Raw genomic sequence first — 22,370 nt, forward strand, 5'->3', positions numbered from 1 at the left:
AGAAAGCTCTGAGCAGTGAGCTTTTATAGGCTGAACACAGAAGCAAAGTAGATAAATTATTTGATTGGCTATAGCTAAGCATTTGACACAGTTGGACATGGTTAGATCAGTTAGCTGCTTATGGTTGTCTAAAGCTTTATTGTTTGTGATTGGCTAAAACCTGGCTGTTACAAAAATTATACCTCTAAATTAGGTTACAGTTTATTACGTAGGAACCGAAAGCATGGGAACAGCCCAAAGCTAATGGCCTCCTACTTATTTAATTTAACACAAAGTTTGTCAGCAGATGGAGAGCAAATAAATTATGGAAAAGATGCCAACTATACCCTCACCCCTGACAAGAGGATATCCTGTCTACAGGACAACTAACCAACAGGAGGATGAGATACTTTTAATTACACATGAGACTGGACTTTTAAATTACTAAACTGAGGATATGTTTGTAATTTTGATTGGCTATTGTTAATTTTACTGGAAAGGAATCAGAAAAGCCAAGGGACTACCTGCAATTTGATGCAAAGGCAGGGGAAGAATTGCCACACAATTCTTGGACTGGTAAGATTTAAAATGAGAATCAAAAGCTAAAATTAAAGTTGTCTTGCTTTGTCATTGCCCCCATGAGTGAGCCATCTTTAGTAATGGCTACACACACAGAATCTATTATGCCTTCCTAAGATCTTTGAATGAGATTTTTGCTACAGAAATTCATGTCTAACTCACTGTTCCACATTTGTAGTCAGTTTCCTTCTTTGATAGAAGAATTGAAGATTATTGTATAAAGTGTGGCTAATTGTAAACCAAAGAAAATCTGATCAGTGGTTGTTTGAATAAAGAAACACCATGCTACTTTCCGGGATAGATAAATAGCCCAAAGAATTTACCTGAGATGTATTTGATAGGAATTCAAACTCTTCTAATAACCCTAATACTTTAACCATCAGTTGGGTAGACCATTTCTAAACTTAGTTTTAATTTATACAGACAATTACAGAAAAGAAGGAAAGAATATGTGAGAATTCTAATAGATACATGTTGTCAACTAGATATGAGTTGAGTATTTGGGAGTTTATTGTGATCTGTGACAGTGAACTCCTCATCAGGTTCCCTGATTTCTTCATCCATCTTTGTTGTAAAACCTACTCACTGTCACCATATCAGTGTTATGGATGGAAATGCCATTCTGATGGCATTTCTCAGTTAAAATAATAATAAAGGTCAATAGATCCTCATTTCTAAGGAATAATAATACTCAACATTAGTATTGGGCTGAGTTATAATATGCTGAGTAAGACATTCTTATAAACTATTGATATAATAATTCTGGAAAGAAATTGGCTACTGTATCAGCCAGGGTTTCACTACAGAAACAGAACCAATATTATATATGTAGTATATATGACATATGTTTATACATGTATGTGAAGTGTGTGCTACACATATATGTATGTGCTAACATATATGTATATATTTATGTGCATGTGTATGTATACATATATACACAGAGAGGGAGAGAGAGCAAGAGACAGAGAGAGAGAGAGAGACAAAGCAAAGCATTGATTAGCTAGACAAACCTGAAATCTGTAAGGCAGAAGACCATTAGAAAGGGGGGGCTGAACATTCTAGGGCAGGAGCTGAAGCAGCAGTCCACAGATAGATTTTCTTCTTTAGGAAAGCCTCAGTTCTGTTCTTAAGGCCTTTCGACTGATTGGATCATACCCACCCAGATTATTGAGGATAATCTCCTTTACTTAATGTCAACTGATTAGAGATGTTAGTCACATCTACAAAATAACTTCATAATAACACCTAATTTAGTGTTTGAATAACTACAGACTATAGCCTAGCCATGTTGACAAACAAAACTGACCATCACAGCAACATTATCACAAGGCTTAATAGATTCATACCACTTGATGATGGATTCTAATTCCCAAAATCTTTCCTAAAGGAAATATGAAGAACTGTGCACATTTTATATGTGTTAGTAGTCACTCCAATTACTATAATGAAGCAAAGCTCTGTTCCACCAGCCATAGGCGCAGACAATTTACCCAAGAAAGAATACTAATTTGGCAAGTTCAAGCCAAAGTCATGATTGAGTCACTGAATAGTAAGTTGAGATTGTGATTGAAATAGAAAAGAGTTTAAACGATGGTAAGTCTGTATACCATTGTTACTTACCTCTTTACACTATAACATTTTCCAAATATTCTATAGTAAGCATGTACATTTTACACTCTGAAAAACAAACATTTTTATATATGTTTTAAATAACTGTGAGACATTTTAAAGCACCAATAAAAGCAAAAACAACTTTGTAATTAAACTAACTATAGCACTCAAACTATGACAACATAATTTCTATTTATCACAATTTTATGATTTTAGTTCAGTGCCTAACATACCACACAGTGTCTAATATTAGGGAATCAAAACTGGATATTATAAAATTGAGCTGAAACACCTGAGATCCACTGTGGGATAAGCCAGTGATAATTAAAACAGATAGCACAATGAAAACAAACTTTCAGTAATTAGTGAAACTTAGATAGAGTCTATTGCTCCTTGACGTGGTACCCACCAGGCCAAGAACAAAGAAAACCTAAGTACCAGCATAAGCAGCTGCTACAAGTCACCTGATCTATTCTTTGCCATTCAAAGGTATGTTTACTGTAGTTAAGCCACCTCCCAAAAGAAAATAGGCCACATTTTTAAAGCATCTCTGGGCCCTCCCCACTAAACCAGAGAAAAAAAATCTGCCCATCATCTTACTATAGGCCTTCCTAACTTCTCCCACTACAAGAAGAGGTCACAATTGACCATAACTCAGGATATTCATTGAATCAGGTCATATATAATAATAAAAATGGCTCCCATACATTAATTTTATGAGCTCAGTTTTCATCCTTTATTCTGACTTTCTGGCCTTACCCTTAGGGTAAGACAAATCATTTAGTCTTTTGAACTTCTTTTTGTATTCCATGTATCTGGTTGAGTGGACTCAGAGTCTTTCTTGGTTCTTTCTCTCACTCTCTCTTTTCAAAGTTCTTTGGCCACATTGATTCCAATTACGTAATTTGAAGCTGGGAGTGGAGAAGAAATGTCAGAAGTTAGAAGCTTCCACATAGACCTCAAGTTTTAGTACCATTTTCCCATTCAGTGTTTATGAGATTGCCTACAATGTAAGTATTGAATATTATCCCAAATATCAATGAAGGGCTACTTTAAGTCTACATTTTGCTATTGTGTCTTTTAAACATAGTTCTCTTAGGAAGTCAAAGGGATTTAAAGTGATTGTCAAGGCAGGATTCAGATATCTCCAAATTCCTTATTCTTATTCAGGCATATTTTATTTATTTGAATGAAAATATCACTCTTAACCCCTGACAGGGCTTAAAATTTGGCCCTAGCTTTTATTTTTTGTATCATATGTACATGATACTCCATTAAGCATACATCATTCTTAATACTGGATAGAAAAACAGACCCTATGCCTCTGTAAATTACAGTGATTCCTATTAACGTTAATGCCTTGCTCTGTTCTAAATTTCAAACTGAAGCTTTTCTGTGCAAAATTTTGAACTTTCTGAGTTAATCTTTCAGTCTCATCTCTGTTCAAGTCAAGCCGTTATTCAGTGAGTCTCTTCCTGTTAGATTATATATGTAGTATATATGACATATGTTTATACATGTATGTAAAGTGTGTGCTTCTTTATTTATGAATAAAGAATACCTTCTTTATTCATCCTTGGCTTTAGTGATTTACTCAGCTAGCTCATACTGAGACCTGTGGTAGGCAGAATTATAAGAGAACCCCCAAGATTACCACTGATTCCTGATGTATACACCCTGTATAATCCCCTCCCATTGAGTGTGGATGGGGGTAAGGGAATATGATGGACATAACTCCATGGTTATTTTGTGTCACATGGCAAAAAAAGGATTTTGCAGGTGTAATTAAGGTCCCAAGTCAATTGATTTTGAGAAAATCAAAAGTAAGATTATTCTGGGTGAGTTGGCCTAATATAGACCAATTAAAACAGAATCTAGAGTTAAGAAAAAAGGCACATATACACCATGGAATACTATGCAGCCATAAAAAGGGTGAGTTCATGTCCTTTGCAGGGACATGGATGAAGCTGGAAACCATCATTCTCAGGAAAGTAACACAAGAAGAGAAAACCAAACACTGCATGTTCTCACTCATAAGTGGGAGTTGAACAATGAGAGCACATGGACACAGGGAGGGGAACATCACACACTGGGGCCTGTCAGGGGTGAGGGGCTGGGAGAGGCATAGCATTAGGAGAAATACCTAACGTAAATGATGAGTTGATGGGTGCAGCAAACCAACATGGCACATGTATACCTATGTAACAAACCTGCACCCTACAGCTCAAAGTGTAATAAAATTTTTTTTAAAAAAGCATCAGAAATGCTCCCATTCCCCTTGGAGAAAGAGATTGCCTATTTAAAGACAGAGCTATGTAGCAGATAATGCTGGCTGACCTCTAGGAAATGGAGCTCTCAGTCCTTCTACCACAAGAAACTAAGTTCACCCAGTAATTATGCCACCTCTGAAGAAGAACTCAAGCTCTAGAAAGGCATGTAGCTGAGTTAGCATCCTGATTGCAGCTTTATGAGATCCTGAGCAGAGAATCCATGTAAGTACCTAGACTCTTGACCCACAGAAACCATGAGATAATGCATTCATGTTGTTTAATATTACTGTTTGTAATGTGTTTTTATACAACAGTGGAAAACCAATGTAAGTTCTCAGATTGTTGCTTTCACTAGAAACATAACTAAAGAATGCAGTACTTAAAAAAATGTAATTCCAGGATCAGCAAGGAATTCTCTTGGCAACCTCAACTGCCAACAAAAAAAAAGAATCACCCCGCCCACACACATATACACAAACGCACTCCTCCCTGTTGAAACTGCCAGTATTTCTTCTCCTCTAGGAAAGGATGGGTCTAATTTTAGACTCAGGTTCCTCCCCACCCTACATTTGAGTGATACCTGCAGACTACCCATCATGACTTTTTTTCTGAATCCTGAGCTAAAACAACATTGCCTTTGGGGACTCACAGGCTCAGCTGGGGAAGTTGTTTCCATTAATTACAGTAAAAAGAAACCTTCTGAATATGGTATTGTGAAGTTTGTTTTGAAAATCATATTCCTTTTAAAAATCATCAGTCATTATGCTTCATAGAGAAATCATTTTACTTAGGAGCAAAAACATGATTTTCTACCAGCTGAAGGGTCTCTCTACAATGAAGCTAGAAAATCATTACTTAAGCAAGACTGTTTCTACTAAAGCTAAGCTATTCTTGTATATGAGGGGGGAAATGAACAAATCACATATAAATAAAGAAACAAATCTTTGAAAGCAAGAGAGACCTTCTTTTCAGTTCATTTCTGTGTGTATCCTTTTCTTGTTTTGCTTATGAAATGATAAACAATATAACTATTTGGGGTGTGTGTGTGTGTGTGTGTGTGTGGTGTGTGTAACTAATTCATCACTTCAGAATTCTAATCTTTCTCTCTGATCTGTAATTTCTCATGGCCTCTATAATGAAATCAATCAACTCGGTATGTCTTAACTATGCCATACTTTGCGATAGTCCCATTTAAAATCATTTTTGTCTTCTTGATGCTGTAGTTTCTTGATACATGCAATGCCATATTTAAAGCTATGTAACATATTTGCTGGATAAACTCCAGCGATTTATATAGTGATTTGTAATGTGTGTTCCTGAAAGAAACCATACAGAAATAAATAGCATTATAAAAACCACATTTGATGGTCCTATTCCTTATAATTGTGAAAATTCTACCACACATAGGTCAGAGATACTGCTTTGCATGCATCAGTATTTCATGTATTAAGAATTAATGGATTAAGAATTTCTGATTTTTTATTATAGCCTAGTCCCAACTGAACACCAATAATATAACAAAATTCATAGCAAAATAGCTTATCTGATTGTAAATAAATAAAACTAGTCTTCTAATTAGGACCCTTGTATGGGTACATAAGCTCCAAGAAAGCAACTTATTGAAGAGAGTGAGAGCTTGTCATAGAGTCAAAAGAAACAGCAAAATTCCTTTCTTTGCTTTGCTTTTGTTTCATCAAGGAATAAAAACAAGGGCTTAGTAATCCACCATGTTAGTCACCGACAAATGAATACGTAAATAAATAAAAAACAAACATGTCCTAAAATACCATGACTCTCTTTTGCAACAGCAATCATTGCCTTCAATATTTCAGAATCTCACTAGGTGTTTTAAGCCATATCTAGGGAAAAATCGTCTTGATATGGCCAACAAAACCAAGTTTTTTAAAAAGAAAAAACTTATGTTACCCCTCTTCATATCTGCCTCAGTCCCTGAATATGGATTCCTATGAATTTTATCCCTTCTTTTATCATGCCTAGGAAGTTGCAATTTCCCAGGAAGTAAAAATGTTGACATTCTTATTCATGTTATTTTTCCACAGTTTAGCAAAGTGTCTGATGCATAGCAGGGCCTTTATGAATAATTGTATGTGACTGTCTCTAAGGATTTAGAAATGTGGGACTCTAAAATTAGAAAATTAATTGGATAAATCATGTTAAGATAGAATTTTTAAATCACCCCTTTAATAGTTAACTAATCAGTAAATTCTGCTGACCCACATGAAAAAAGTCTTAAAAATAAAGGCAAGAATTAAGGTTTTTTTTAAAAAAAAAAGGCAAAGACATCAGTGGTCACAGCCTGCAGGGGCTTTAAACTCTATAGAATTAGTTTAGGAAAATCACTAAACAAAAACACAAGTTAAAAACAACAACAACATTCACAACCCCTGAGAGAGGTGAAAATCAAAATCTAGAGTATACAATATATTATCTAAAGTATTCAATTTTCAACCAAAATATTATAAGGCATGACAAAATATAAGACTGTGACCAATACACAGGAAGAAACTGTTTCTGTTTCAACAGAAACTCTCTGAGGGAACACAGATGTTGGATTTAGTAGACAAAGAAAACCAGCTATGTTCAAAAGCAAAAAGCCATGCTCAAAGAATTACAGGACAATCTGATGACAATGGCTTATCAAGTAGAGAATATCAATAAACAGATTTAAATTATAAAAACCAAGTAGAATTTCCTGAATTGAAAAGTAAATTTAAAGCAAAAAAATTTACTAGAATATCACAACAAAAGATTTCAGCTGGCAAAAAAAAAATCAGCCAACCAGAGTGGATGAATGAAGATTGTCTAATCTGAAGAACATAAAGAAGAAAGAATTAAGGAAAAAAAAGATGGAATAGACTTAGTCACATGTGAGACAAGATAAGGCATACTAACATAGGTGTAAAGAGAATGTCAGAAGGCAAAGATAGACAGAGGAAGAGAAAATATATGAAGAAATAATGGCTAGCCATCTCCAAGATTGGATTACTTTGTCCCCAGAAAGAAACTTTAATCTACATATCCAGGAAGGCTAACAGATTTCAAGTAGGACAAATACAAAGAGAGCCACATCTAGACCTATCACCAAATAAACCAAAGAGCCAAATGAAAAATCGTATTCCAACTCCAAAAAAACCCACACTCCAACTCATCTTGAACAAGAGAACCACATTAAAATGAACAGATAACAGAAAAAAATTGAAGACAGAGGCAGTCAAGTGATATAGTCAAAGTGCAGAAAGAATAATGCTGTCAACAACTAATTCTATATTAAACAAATCTATAATTCAAAAATTAAGGCAAAATTGAGACATCTCCAGATATAAACAAAAGTTGAGAGGATTCACTGCTAAGCTACTTTCAAAACATGAAATATAAAGGAAGACTTCAGATGGGAGGGAAATGACATCATATGGTAACTAGAATCCATACAGAAATAAACAGTACCAGAAGATCTAATTATGTAAGTAAATATAAAAGAGCAAGTAAAAGTATATATACCTACATGTAAGTAGAAATGTAACTAAAAATACATATATAAATATATATATATGTCTTTGCTCTTTTCTTAACTGATTAAAAACACAATTGCATAAAACAGTTATTATAAGACTGTATTATCAGGCTTATTACATAAAGATGTATCTATATGGCAGGAATAAAGTTATTGGATAAAGTTTCTATATGTTATTCCAATAGGTAGGAAATAGTCATTTGTGGGCTGAATAGGGCAGTAGCAGTAGACTGAAGAATATTTGAATAGGTTAAAGAGATATAATTAGCATAATTTAAAAATGACTTTTGGAACAATGATGCACGCATAATTAAAGAAAATTTCAATCAGGCTGAAAATGAGGAAGGAATATCCATCGACATAATTGGACATACTGATACTTTATTTAGATTATTTAGATTATTTATTTATTTAGATTATTTTTCAGCCTGAGAACTAACCAAAAACCAGGTCCTTGAGGAATGAGGGATAAGTAGATAAGTTTCAATAAGCATAACTCTCTATCTCTCCCCATACTAATCATTGTTATGGGAAAACACGTTCAATATGCCATGCGGGTGATGAGGTGCATACAAAGAGGAAATAAACATAAAGTATGCCAAGCTAGAGCATTAAATCAAAGTTATTCATATTTCTTAGTACTATCTGGCATTGCTGCTGTCGATGAGAATAATTCTATTTCAAATCAGTCTCAATTAGTTTTATCTTTAATAACAGTGTAATAGCTTGATGGTCAATATGAAGTAAACCTCTAAGATTTCAGATTTGGAAGAGGTTGGGAGAGTAAATGAGGAGAAAAGACAGAAGAGTAACTCAACTGACAGGTTGAGGGAAGGATTGGGGCTTCCATCTGAATACTCAACTAACCTTCACCTTTGACTTTGTTCTATTCTGTTACTCTCTACAGGTTGAATGATGACCTCATTTTTCCTCTTTTCTTCCTGGTATGAATCATTATTTGAATATCTTCTTGAACTTATGAGAACATTAAAACATTTCAGAGCACATTTTTATTGTACCAAAAGGTAATTTTTTTCTATATTCCATACCCCATTAAGATGACCCAGGAAATTTTGATTGGATGCCTGGATCTCTGGAACCCACAAAACTATGTAGATAAGCCACTGGAACATAGAAGTCCTGAATCTTCTTTTGGTTTATACTTCCTCACTGCAACACAGACAGGATTTGTGTAAATTATGCTAAGCTATTTTTTTTTAGGTTAGAGAGATTCTGGGAAGTAGATATTTGTTACAGAACCTGGAGTTTAGACAAGTGAGTAGTAGATAATGCTAGGATTAATAAAAATGGCAAGCAGTATCTCCAAGGAATCAATAATTCAAGACAAACTACCTTACATCTGTGTCCTCTTACCTCATATTAAAATTTTCTGTTCCTTTGCCATTGTTCGCTTATATGGAGAAATATTGCCATTTCGAAAGTTGCTTTGGTTATCAGAAGTAGCAGAAGGCACTATGAAGACCTGGCCAAGCATTTTTGAAGCAAATGGTCTCTCTCGTTAAAATGTAGTAGCCCTTACAAGAAAATCTCGGCTGAGAGAGAAAATTTCAATATGAATTGTAGCCATCAACATGATGAAAATCCTCAAAAACTAATCAGAGATGTTTTTGACTCACTCCTCGGGAGAAACTCAACTTTCCCAACAAATAGATGGCCCACTAAGTATTTTTCAGCAAATACTGAAGGCCCACAGGAGAATCAGACTTTATTATAACCTTTATTATAACCTTTATTATATAATAAGACTTTATTATATAGTTTTTTGTTGTTGTTGTATAAGTTGATGGTGTAAAACATGATGTTTTGATAGCTGTAGTTTTCATGTTATAATCATTTGTAACACTTTACCCTACTGAAAAACTATGAATGGTTCAGTTTGCTGAAGGTGAGAGAAGTAAGCTAACTTGTGTTGCATAGCTATTCTGGACCGAGGATATTATATTTTTATTTAATTCAATTATCTCAATCATTCTGTGAGGAAGACACAATTATCTACATTCTATGGCTAAGGTAACCAAGGCTCACAAGATTTAAGTGGCTTTCTCAGTATCATACAATAGGGCCAGAACAGATTAAGGAGTGGGATACATGGATATTTTCTATGTTTCTGTAACTGACATTAAAACATTTGGAAAATTTCTTGACAGTTAATCTAGGAATTCACATTAGATTCCTAGCCATCATTTGAAATATGTAATTAGTCCTCTAGGGCCGAAGGAGAGAAAAACAAAAGCAAGAATATAACATTCCTCATTGGTGTTGATCCTATCCCCAAGGGGTAAATGCTGATCAAACATTAAAAGAATGTTTTTGTTTCTAAATTATGACTGCATTTTTAGTTTTACAAAAAAACTCCCCTGTGTCAATCAGGCATAGTTATATAATGTCGTTGGTTGTTTCCAGGAGAAGGACCCTGCAATGGAGTTAAAGGGCAGATAATTTATTAGAGCATATTCTCAGGATCAACACCTATAGACAAAAAGGAAGAAAGCAGAATTGTGGGAGAGAGTAGGCTGTGGTGAAGATTCAACAAGGGCTTTAACCAACCCCAAGTGAAGCCTTGGAGGGGGGCCTTTCAGAGTTGTTTTGACTTGGGCTGGGATGGCCAGGTCTTTATTCCAGCAAGTAAACCAGCCATTGAATGACGTGGGTCAGCTGCCTTAGGATGGCGTGTGACTGTGGGCAAAGGAGTACTGAGGGATCACCGAGAGTAATTTCTGGAGATAGCTGACAGCTTAAGACCACTAGCTGACAGACTCCCAACCATTGGGAGAAAATGTCCCTCATCTCTAAATGAAGTTCTAAGTGGATCATCAAATACATGTAACTCTTTAATGATTAAGCTAGTCTTTAAAATCAGACCTATGTAGTTCTAAGCACATGTTTTGTCTCATATTATTGTGCCTGTGTGAATGCACAGGGACCACTGTTTATGACTACTACCAAAGTTTTAACCTCTCTAATCAGACTTCAGAGTATCTTAAAGAACAAAACATATGGGCCTGGTTGCTCTAGTCTTTTGTTTGGCTGCAACAATTGTGAACTAGACATGTGAAGGGGCAGGCTATAGCATTATATTTCCCCCCTACTCTCCATTCTGAGAAACCACTCTGAGAAGAGTCACATGGAGATGTACACCAAGGCAGTGTCGCAGGCCCTGGAACCTGTCCTAATCCCTGGGAAGTACTATACAGGAAAAGAGCTTGGTTCATAGTAAACTCCTTCTAGCCTTTGTTTCCCATCTTGAAAGAGATACTTACAGCTTTGCAATAAAATATAGTAAATGCTGACGGATGTTTGCATTTATTTCCCTCCAAGATGCGTCAGACAGCCAAAGATTGATTATACATAAGCCAAGTAAGTTAATAGTGATCCTTGAATGTTTCATCTGACCAATGAAGAATAACTCAAAGCGGGGAGCCAAAAATTATCCAGACTATAATATTGGAGTCTTTACAAGCACAGTTTGAGACAAGGACTCAGATGCAGGTAGATTTTTTGAAGAGCTAATTCCAGGAAGCAGGAAAGAAAGAGAAAGGAAAGCTTTTAAAAGTGTCTGTTATTTGAACTGGTTATTGCAGTAGCCAACTGGGGTGCAATCCCACTAAGGACTTTTGAGAAACCTTGCAGAATGCACTTCAAAATTACCTTATGAAAAGGTGGGTGGTTGAGACATTTTTCTAGTGAATCCAATCTCCCATTGTATAATGGTCTCTCCTGGGAAGATTAATTCTCCCACATTTTATGAGTAAGCTCCCTTGGTTTTTGAGAAAGTGTTGAGTAATAACATTGGAGAGTCCAGGTGGGAAACTGTCAGCCTGAATAAGAGCTGTCCACCACACCTGCTGCTGAAATACTCTTGCGCTGTGGAATTGTGGCGTAAGACACCAAAGATAGCTAATGGTTGCCCAGGTAGTTATCCAGATGGCTTTTGAGGAATTAGCTCCCACAAGAGCAAGAGTGGAGAAGTGATCACCTTGATTGTCAAGCTCTTCAACATTTCTACTCTCTGGTGTTCATAGGAGCTTTTTTCTGCTGATATTAAAAAATATTTGCGCCCTTAGGAATTGTTTTTCTAGGACATTTCTGGGTTTCTTAAATTTAGTCCTGGCTCAATTCTCCAAGACACAAGAGCAATTTACCCTTACTGGGCCTCCCTTCTTGCCCCAAGTAAATATCTGTGCCTATGCCTGCTGAGAAGAACATAGGTAAGGAGATGTGTGAGTAAACAGTATTTGCAAAGCTGGAGTAATTTCTCCTAATTATACATGTTTTAATTAATTGGCCTAATCAATGCTTACTAAAAGAGCTAGTTATCAATAAAAATGTCATTTTAGCGACCTTTATTTTGTCTGCTGAAGTCTGTTTTGAGTACTGAGAAGTGCCTCTGGAGTTAGCCTTCAGCACTAACCAACTTTGTTACTTTTTTGTGTTTCTGTATGTCTTTTCTGTAAATTCTATGATTTCATTATTGGGCTTCTGTTTCATTTTTTTTTTCAATTACTCAGGCAGTTGAGATATGACATTTCACTTCATTTTGATTCATTGAACGTAATTCAGTAAAGGGTGGAGAGCGAGTGAGCCAAACTCTATGAGCAGACGCTTTTCATTGCAAACCAGTTGGCTTTTCTCCTACTTTTTGAAAAATTCTGATAACATTCATGCTTCCAGATTCCTTTCCCTCCCCTCTTTTTTTTGGCTATTTCCTTGCATTGAACCTTGAAATGCAATTTTTCAGCACAGAAAACAAGGCCGCCTTCTTTGGCTGATGTCTAAGAAGAAAAATAAACATAAAAGTAGATTTTAGGCCTCCTTCTTTATTAACTACCAACTGTATGACTTTAAATAAAGTGGTGCAGTCTCTAAAACTCAAATTCTGGCTATCCTTGGTTATTCAATAAAGGGCACAATATTTATTTTTTTAAAGAAGTCAAGTAGATTTCTTTGTATATCATAACTCTTAATTTTCACAGCATCCTTGTGACTAACGGCTATGCTAGTCCCATCACTACAGATGGTGAAACTGAAGCATGCAGGCATTAGGTAACACTCTCACAGTCTACACAGCTATTAAGTAGGGAAGCCAGCATTTAAACTCAGACAGTCTGGCTTTAAATACCCATGCTCTTTGCCACCATTTTATACTGCCTCTTTGCTAAACCTCTCTTTATAAAAGTCTTTAGTGTGAGTTCACCAATACCTTGTCAAGTCATAATGGAGTTCAGGACACCAATATTATTTATATAGACTGTTTAAATTTGTTTGAAAATTGTCAGTGAAGCAAGAAAATTTTTGCTGATTCTAATCTTTGTACACACAATCTAATTTCAGCAGTCCTGATTTTTCTCACAAATCAGACTCTAAAGATGTGCATACATATTTTTCTCTGATTCTGCAAAGTACTCGAAATGTGAGGGCTACAGTTTGGAGATATTTTTTAATTATAGTATGTAAAATGTGATGGAAAATAGTAATTCTGTTAGTAAGTTTTGACTGGCCTGCATCTTAAAATCACCAGAAAAACCTCACTAGCTAATCGTAGTCGTGCAATTCTGTTATGATTTTTTTTCTAGTTTCAAGATGTAATGAAGTCTATAACACACTAGATGGTAGCCTTGTCACATGAGCCCCCAACCACAGAACAGGCTGAGGACTAAAGTGAGAACAATTCTTTTCTCAAATTAGAACATTTAAAAAGATAGACATGAATGCAGGGCCAATAATGGGTCTACTTTTTGATTTCAGGGTTAGAATCCAAGACTTGTGGAGTGTGTGTATTTTATCCCTCCAATACATAAGAAATTTGAGGAATGAATAAAAGGCTAATAGTCTCAATATTATTATATGCAGTCCATTAGGATCACTGAACATCTCTTTTCTTTTTCCTCATCCCGGAAATGATTCCTCTAATCTTTACCCCTGTTAAATTCAGTTCAAGAGCAAATGTTCCATACCCAAATCCTCCAGTTAGCATGTCCTCTTCTCTGCTGAATAGGAATTGAAGTGGTTAGAAACAAGGAAGGAATTTCCTATCTCACAGAATCTAGAAAGATAGACACGGCTCTAGCACCCCATGTGGAAACCCTGATCACATTGCCCTGTAAGCACAAAGACTTCTTCAGGTGTACTAGCCATTAAATAGGCTTTGGTGGGTTGGCTTTTGAACCAACTACCACATATATACAATAATGTGTTGTGAGACATAGATTTGTTGAACAGTACAAATTATTCAAATGACTGGGCTGCAACCAACTTCTCTATTAGGGACTAAAAATAATGTGTATCTGTTTCATTTTCCATTGGGCTCCTATAGTTTTAATGAGATATCCCAGGTCAGATGGCTGCTGATGTTCTCATTCATCTTGCTGCAACTATTTATTAACGAAACAATAATTATGACATGACATAGGCTCAATAGGATAATCCTGCATTATGATTATTTTCTTGGTGATAATGACATAAAGCTTTGTGTATAACTGCATTTTTCTGGGCAAAATTTAGATGAGTGTTTTGTATAATGTTGAATAAAGACAACTGATTCTGAAATACCATCATCAAACTCTACTTTAAAGAGATATAACAAATCCTTAATCCACATAACAACATAATTTCAACTTGTTCTGCTGGCCTTTAAACAAGTTTCTGATTGTATAATTTTTGGTTATTTCATGGTTACCTCTGCTTTCTTCTTTCCTTCTCTCCTTCTTTCAGCAAAAATACAATGAGTACTTGTGTGTCAGTTACTGTGTAAGAGCCAAAATAATGTTACATGTCATAAAAGCAAGGAACTCTTTGCCTATTACCTAGTAGATAAATGGAAACTACAGAAAAGCATTAAAGATAGATTGAAGTAACATTTGAAGATTCACAACATTTCCAGCTCCTCGCTGTATGCTATCATGTATGATGTAACATTCAACACTCAGAACAATCTTTGAGTGGGAAACTGAAATACAAAGATGTTGAGAGTCTTGATTCAAGGATGTGGTGAATTCTAGAGAGTTCACCACATGTGGAACTGTGAATCAGTTAAATTCTAGAGAATTCACCACCTGTGGAACTGTGAGTCAATTAAACCTCATTTCTTTATAAATTACTCAATCTCAGGTAGTTCTTTGTAATTGTTTCGCATTTAGGTCCAGTGTACTCTTATTGATTGCGATCACAAACGAATGCCTGGACATGTTCTCAGTTTTAAAACTAAGCCTCACCTAACCACTCTTTAAGTGCCTAAACCAGAAGGCTTGGCGAATTGTAATAAAACCTGTTGTGTTCAGAAGAATCAGCTTCCTATAACTGTGTCTCTATCAGCTATGTGTTTAGTTTATGCAAAGTTCCCCTAATGGTCTAAAAGGAAAACTCAAAATCGAAAGATTAAGGGTATTGCCTACATGATTACAAATAAAGAAATAAGGTATTCTATAGAATTGTATATATTTATCCCTCATGGTAGAAAAAATTCATCAGAACAAAAATGTTAACCAGAGGTGGCCCAAATATGTTATACTTACTTTTATTTTTCTTTGAATTCCTTGACCCTCAAAGCTGGATATACAAATCAACTAAGCTATGGCCAAGGTCAGCTATAGTTCCCAAGCCAAAGGCAAGACAGTATTAGCTGCCTCTGTCCTGTTATGTACAGAGATTTGGAAGATAATCTTATTCCCCAGAACCTAAATCAAAATGTTATCATAATCTAAGAAGAATCAAGTCCAGTTCTATGAAAATTTTAACATGAATCTGTTTGAAAGTCAAGTTTTGTCTATAATTTTGAAAGATGAAAGATGTAACAAAGTAAGGATTTCTCTTCTGGAGATGAGGATGAGATAGGGGTCTCCAGGTACCATAATCAAGAGCAGAGGTGGCCCAAGTGTGGTGGCTCACACCTGTAATCTCACAACTTTGGAAGGCTAAGTTGGGAGGACATGCAGTGAATTCTAGAGAAAGTATTTGAATTCAGTTGTCTTTCATTGATGTCCAGTATACTCTTATTGGCTGCAATTACAAAAGAATGCCTGTATATTTTCTCAGTTTTAAAATTAAGCCTGCCTTTAGTCCAGGAGTTTGAATCCCCACATGTCTGGGGCGGACCTGGTGGGAGGTGATTCGATCATGGAGGCAACTTCCACCACGCTGTTCTCATGATAATGAGTGAGTTCTCATGAGATCTGATGGTTTAAAACTGTGTGGTAGATCCCCCCTCACTCTCTCTCCTGCTGCCATGTAAGACATGCCTTGCTTCCCCATTAGCCTCTTCCATGATTATAAGTTTCCTGAGTCCTCCATGGCTATGAAGAACTGTGCATAAACCTCTACCCAATCTCGGGTAGTTCTTTATTGCAGTGTGAAAATGGACTAACATAGAAAATTGGTACCAGGAGAGTGGGACACTCTTATAAAGCCACCTGAAAATGTGGACGCAACTTTGGAACTGGGTAACAGGCAGAGGTTGGAAAATTTTGGAGGGCTCAGAAGAAGACAGGGATATGTGGGAAAGTTTGAAACTTCCTAGAAACTTGTTGAATTGTTTTGATCAAAATGCTGAGAGTAATGTGGACAATGAAGTCCGGGGATGAGGAACTTATTGGGAACTGCAGTAAAGGTCACTCTTGCTATGCTTTAGCAAAGAGACTGGCAGCATTTTGCCCCTGGCCTAGAGATCTATGGAACTTTGAACTTGAGAGAAATGATTTAGGGTATCTGTCAGAAGAAATTTCTAAGCTGCAAAGTATTCAAAACTAACCTATTCAACATAGTGCTGGAAGTTCTGGCCAGAGCAATCAGGCAGGAGAAGGAAATAAAGGGTATTCAATTAGGAAAAGAGGAAGTCAAACTGTCCCTGTTTGCAGATGACATGATTGTATATCTAGAAAATCCCATTGTCTCAGCCCAAAATCTCCTTAAGCTGATTAGCAACTTCAGCAAAGTCTCAGGATACAAAATCACTGTACAAAAATCACAAGCATTCTTGTACACCAATCACAGACAAACAGAGAGCCGAATCATGAGTGAACTCCCATTCACAATTGCTTCAAAGAGAATAAAATACCTAGGAATCCAACTGACAAGGGATGTGAAGGACCTCTTCAAGGAGAACTACAAACCACTGCTCAATGAAATCAAAGAGGATACAAACAAATGGAAGAACATTCCATGCTCATGGGTTGGAAGAATCAATATCGTGAAAATGGCCATACTGCCCAAAGTAATTTATAGATTCAATGCCATCCCCATCAAGCTACCAATGACTTTCTTCACAGAATTGGAAAAAACTACTTTAAAGTTCATATGGAACCAAAAAAGAGCCCACATTGCCAAGTCAATCCTAAGCCAAAAGAACAAAGCTGGAGGCATCACGCTACCTGACTTCAAACTATACTACAAGGCTACAGTAACCAAAACAGCATGGTACTGGTACCACAACAGAGATATAGATCAATGGAACAGAACAGAGCCCTCAGAAATGATGCCGCATATCTACAACTATTTGATCTTTGACAAACCTGACAAAAACAAGAAATGGGGAAAGGATTCCCTATTTAATAAATGGTGCTGGGAAAACTGGCTAGCCATATGTAGAAAGCTGAAACTGGATCCCTTCCTTACACCTTATACAAAAATTAATTCAAGATGGATTAAAGACTTAAATGTTAGACCTAAAACCATTAAAATCCTACAAGAAAACCTAGGCAATACCATTCAGGACATAGGCGTGGGCAAGGACTTCATGTCTAAAACACCAAAAGCAATGGCAACAAAAGCCAAAATTGACAAATGGGATCTCATTAAACTAAAGAGCTTCTGCACAGCAAAAGAAACTACCATCAGAGTGAACAGGCAACCTACAGAATGGGAGAAAATTTTTGCAACCTACTCATCTGACAAAGGGCTAATATCCAGAATCTACAATGAACTCAAACAAATTTACAAGAAAAAAACAAACAACCCCATCAAAAAGTGGGCAAAGGACATGAACAGACACTTCTCAAAAGAAGACATTTATGCAGCCAGAAAACACATGAAGAAATGCTCATCATCACTGGCCATCAGAGAAATGCAAATCAAAACCACAGTGAGATACCATCTCACACCAGTTAGAATGGCCATCATTAAAAAATCAGGAAACAACAGGTGCTGGAGAGGATGTGGAGAAATAGGAACACTTTTACACTGTTGGTGGGACTGTAAACTAGTTCAACCATTGTGGAAGTCAGTGTGGCGATTCCTCAGGGATCTAGAACTAGAAATACCATTTGACCCAGCCATCCCATTACTGGGTATATACCCAAAGGACTATAAATCATGCTGCTATAAAGACACATGCACACGTATGTTTATTGCAGCACTATTCACAATAGCAAAGACTTGGAACCAACCCAAATGTCCAACAACAATAGACTGGATTAAGAAAATGTGGCACATATACACCATGGAATACTATGCAGCCATAAAAAATGATGAGTTCGTGTCCTTTGTAGGGACATGGATGAAACTGGAAAACATCATTCTCAGTAAACTATCACAAGGACAAAAAACCAAACACCCCATGTTCTCACTCATAGGTGGGAATTGAACAATGAGAACTCATGGACACAGGAAGGGGAACATCACATTCCGGGTACTGTTGTGGGTGGGGGGGGGGGGCGGGGACAGCATTAGGAGATATACCTAATGCTAAATGACGAGCTAATGGGTGCAGGAAATCAACACGGCACATGGATATATATGTAACAAACCTGCACATTGTGCACATGTACCCTACAACCTAAAGTATAATTAAAAAAAAAAAAATTAACCTGGTTGTTCCGAATTTCATACAGTTATATGCATTCACAAATAGATGGTGTGAGATTGGAACTTGTGTTTTCAAGGGAAGCAAAGTGTAAAAGTTTGGAATATTTGTAGTCTGACCATGTGGTAGAAAAGAAAAACCCATTTTCTGGGAAGAAATTCAAGCTGATGGCTGCAGAAATTTTGCATAAGTAAAGAGAAGACAAATGTTAATTGTCAAGACAATGGGGAAAATATCTCCAGAGCATGTTGAAGACCTTTGCAGCAGACCTTCCCATCATAGGCCCTGAGGTCTAGGAGGGAAATGTAATTTAAGGGGTTGGGCCCAAGGCACCCCTGGTTTTGTGCAGCCTTGACACAGGGCACATTTTATCCCACCCACTCCAGCGCCAGCCATGGCTAAAAAGGGGCCATGGTGCAGCCCAGGCCATGGCTTCAGAGGGTGCAAGCCCCAAGCCTTGGCAGCTTCCACATAGTGTTGGACCTGCCAGTGCACAGAAGGCAAGAATTTGGGAGCCTCTACCTAGATTTCAGAGGATGTATGAAAACACCTGGATGTCCAGGAAGATGTCTGCTGCAAGGGCGGAGACCTCATGGAGGACCTCTACTAGGGCAGTGCAGATAGGAAATGTGGAGTTGGAGCCACACACAGAGTCCCTGCTGGTGCACTGCCTAGTGGAACTGTGAGAAGAGGGCCACCATCCTACAGACCCCAGAAGCCACTGACAACTTGCACCAATGTGCCTGGAAAAGCAACAGATACTCATTGCCAGACTTACTTGAGTAATACAATATCTAACAGAGTCCAGAAAGACAGATATATTCCTGGCATCCCATGGGATATAGAGTTGGAAATTCAGAAAAAAACATGAGGCACAACTTGTCTCTGCTCCATCATGTCTGGAGCATACTTTAAGAAGGCTTTGAGGGGCATCTCAATGTTTGAGGCTAAAATCATCTTCTCATCCAAATGCCAGGCAGTGATTTTGGCTGTTGGCTGAGACCTAAGCTGGGGCTGTCAAATAAACACCTGCACATGCATTGTCTCCATGTGATCTCTGCTTCTGCATAGCATGGTGGCTGGATGCCAAGAGAAAATGCCCTGAAAGATAGCCAGTTGGAAGCTGTCAACTTTCATAAATTTGTCTCAGATTTCACATTGTATCACATCCACTATAGTCACAAATTTGCCCAGATTCAAGGGGAGAGAATATAAATCTCCCTTCTAATATTGGAGGAATATTAGAGTCACACTGCATGAAGACCATGTGCTTTGGGAGAGAATGTGGTGATCATTGGAAAATACAATCTGCCACATCCCATCAACAGAATTCCCTTTCTCACACTTAGTATTATTTATATGCTTTGTAAAGTAAACTCAGAATACAAATATAATTTGATTGATTGTATTTTGCATACATTATTTATTTGGTTGTGTTCATGCAAACAAGCAATATACTGGGATAAGATGCAAAGTCCTTTTTTGAAAGTGGATATGATACTTATGAACTGAACCACATAATGTGATTATAAATCCTGACCTGCTTTCAATAATTTTGATGTATTGAATATATCTAGAATAACCTTGTATGTCTATTCAGATATTTAAAATATTGTATTATACTCTATAATTAATTTTATAATGTAAGGATACATATTTGAAAAATTCTGTTAAATTGTTGTTTTTTTTTTTCCTAAATGGTTGTGGCAGGGGAATAACATCTTGTATTTTCCCTAAAGACCAGTATGGAATACATAATTATGCAGTGGTAAAATATAATTCAATTATAGAGAATTTGAGTCATAAACTGGATGTATTCCATATCTCTGAGTGACTCATTACTTGCTCCATGCACAGTTCCCTAATTAAGGAAAAGAATTTCCTCTTGGGATTGGATTAAATCCTGTTAAAGGTATGACTCAAAAATCAAAATACGGGTAGGCTTAACACTCTATATTGCCTTATTTGACATCAGTAAATGACAATTCTCCTCTTTGAGGAAATAAACCAATGATCACGGTTAAAAGACAAGACAAATCTGAAGAAAACTTTTAAACAAATAAATTTAGGTCAGTTGTGTAGAATGATAGTAAGCTAGTAAAGCAAGGGACATAAAAAGTTTAATCAACAATTCAGTTATGTATTTAAGGAAATATAAACACTTCCATGAAAATATCTTGATATGTTTTTACTGTATTTGTTCTAAATGCATAGTTCTCAAATACTACCATAAAAATAAAGAAGAATATAGACAATCTAGATAGGCCTATATCTATCAAAGAAATTGAATTAATAATTAATAACTTTCCAAAACAGAAAGCACCAAGCCCAGATGGGTTCACTAATGTATTATACCAAACATTTAAGGTATATGTTACATTAATTCTCTACAATCTCTTTTAGAAGATAGAGGCTGAGGGAATATTAACCTCATCGTATGAGGCCAGCATTACCCTTTTACCAAAACCAGACAAAGATACTACAAGTAAAGAAAACTGCAGATCAATATATCTCATGAACATACATGAAAAATCCTTGACAAAAAAATTTAAAAATTGAATCCAACAATATATAAAAATAATTATACCTCATTACCAAATGGCATTTATTCCAGGTATGCAAGGCTGGTTCTACATTTTAAAATCAATTAATATAATTCATCATATCAACAGCCTATAAAAGAAAAATCACATAACTATCAAAAGATGCAGAAAAGATATTTGGCAACATTCAACACCTAGTCATAATTTAAAAAAAAAAACTCAGCATGCTTACCTAGTTTGATTACTATACATTGTGTCAAAACATCACTATGTATACAATAAATGTGTATAATTACAATGTGTCAATTAAAAATAAGTCACTGTGTTTAGGGGAGGAAAAGGCCAGTTTAGGCTAAGGTGATCAAGAAAGGCTTTAGGGAAAGACAATACCTGAACTCGATCCTATAAAATGTTTAAGATGAAAGCAGACCGATCAGAGAGCTAGTACATTCCAAGCAAGTTTAGAAACATGGATTTGAGCTCAAACTGTGCGAATATTCATTTCCTTCAATTTAGAACACTTTATTAATTAAAATATTTTATTACATTAAAAAAACTATCAGCAAATGGTAAGTAGAGCAGAACTCCCTAACCTTGAAAAATAACATCTACATTAAACCTACTGGTTACATTATACCTACTAATAAGAAATTAGAAAATGTCTTCTCTTGCTACGTATTTTACCATTATACTAGAAGTCCTAGCTGATGCAATCAGACAAGCAAATAAAATAAGAAGTATACAGATTAGGAAGAAAAGGATATAACTGTGTTCAATGACATGATTGTCTACGTATAAAATTTGAAAGAATGGACAAAATTTCCTGGAGGTGATAAGAAATTATAGCACAGTTGCAGGATGCAAGGTTAATGTACCAAAGTCAATGACTTTCCTATATGCTAGCAAGGAACAAGTGGAATTTTAAATGAAAAACACAATATCATTTACATCGACACCAAAGAAATTAAATTCTTAGGCATAAGCTTAACAAAATATGTACAAGACCTATATGAGGAAAACTGATTTAAAAAAAATAGAAA

The sequence above is a fragment of the Hylobates moloch genome, unplaced genomic scaffold (assembly GCF_009828535.3).
Source record: "Hylobates moloch isolate HMO894 unplaced genomic scaffold, HMol_V3 SCAFFOLD_22, whole genome shotgun sequence".
NCBI lineage: Eukaryota > Metazoa > Chordata > Mammalia > Primates > Hylobatidae > Hylobates > Hylobates moloch.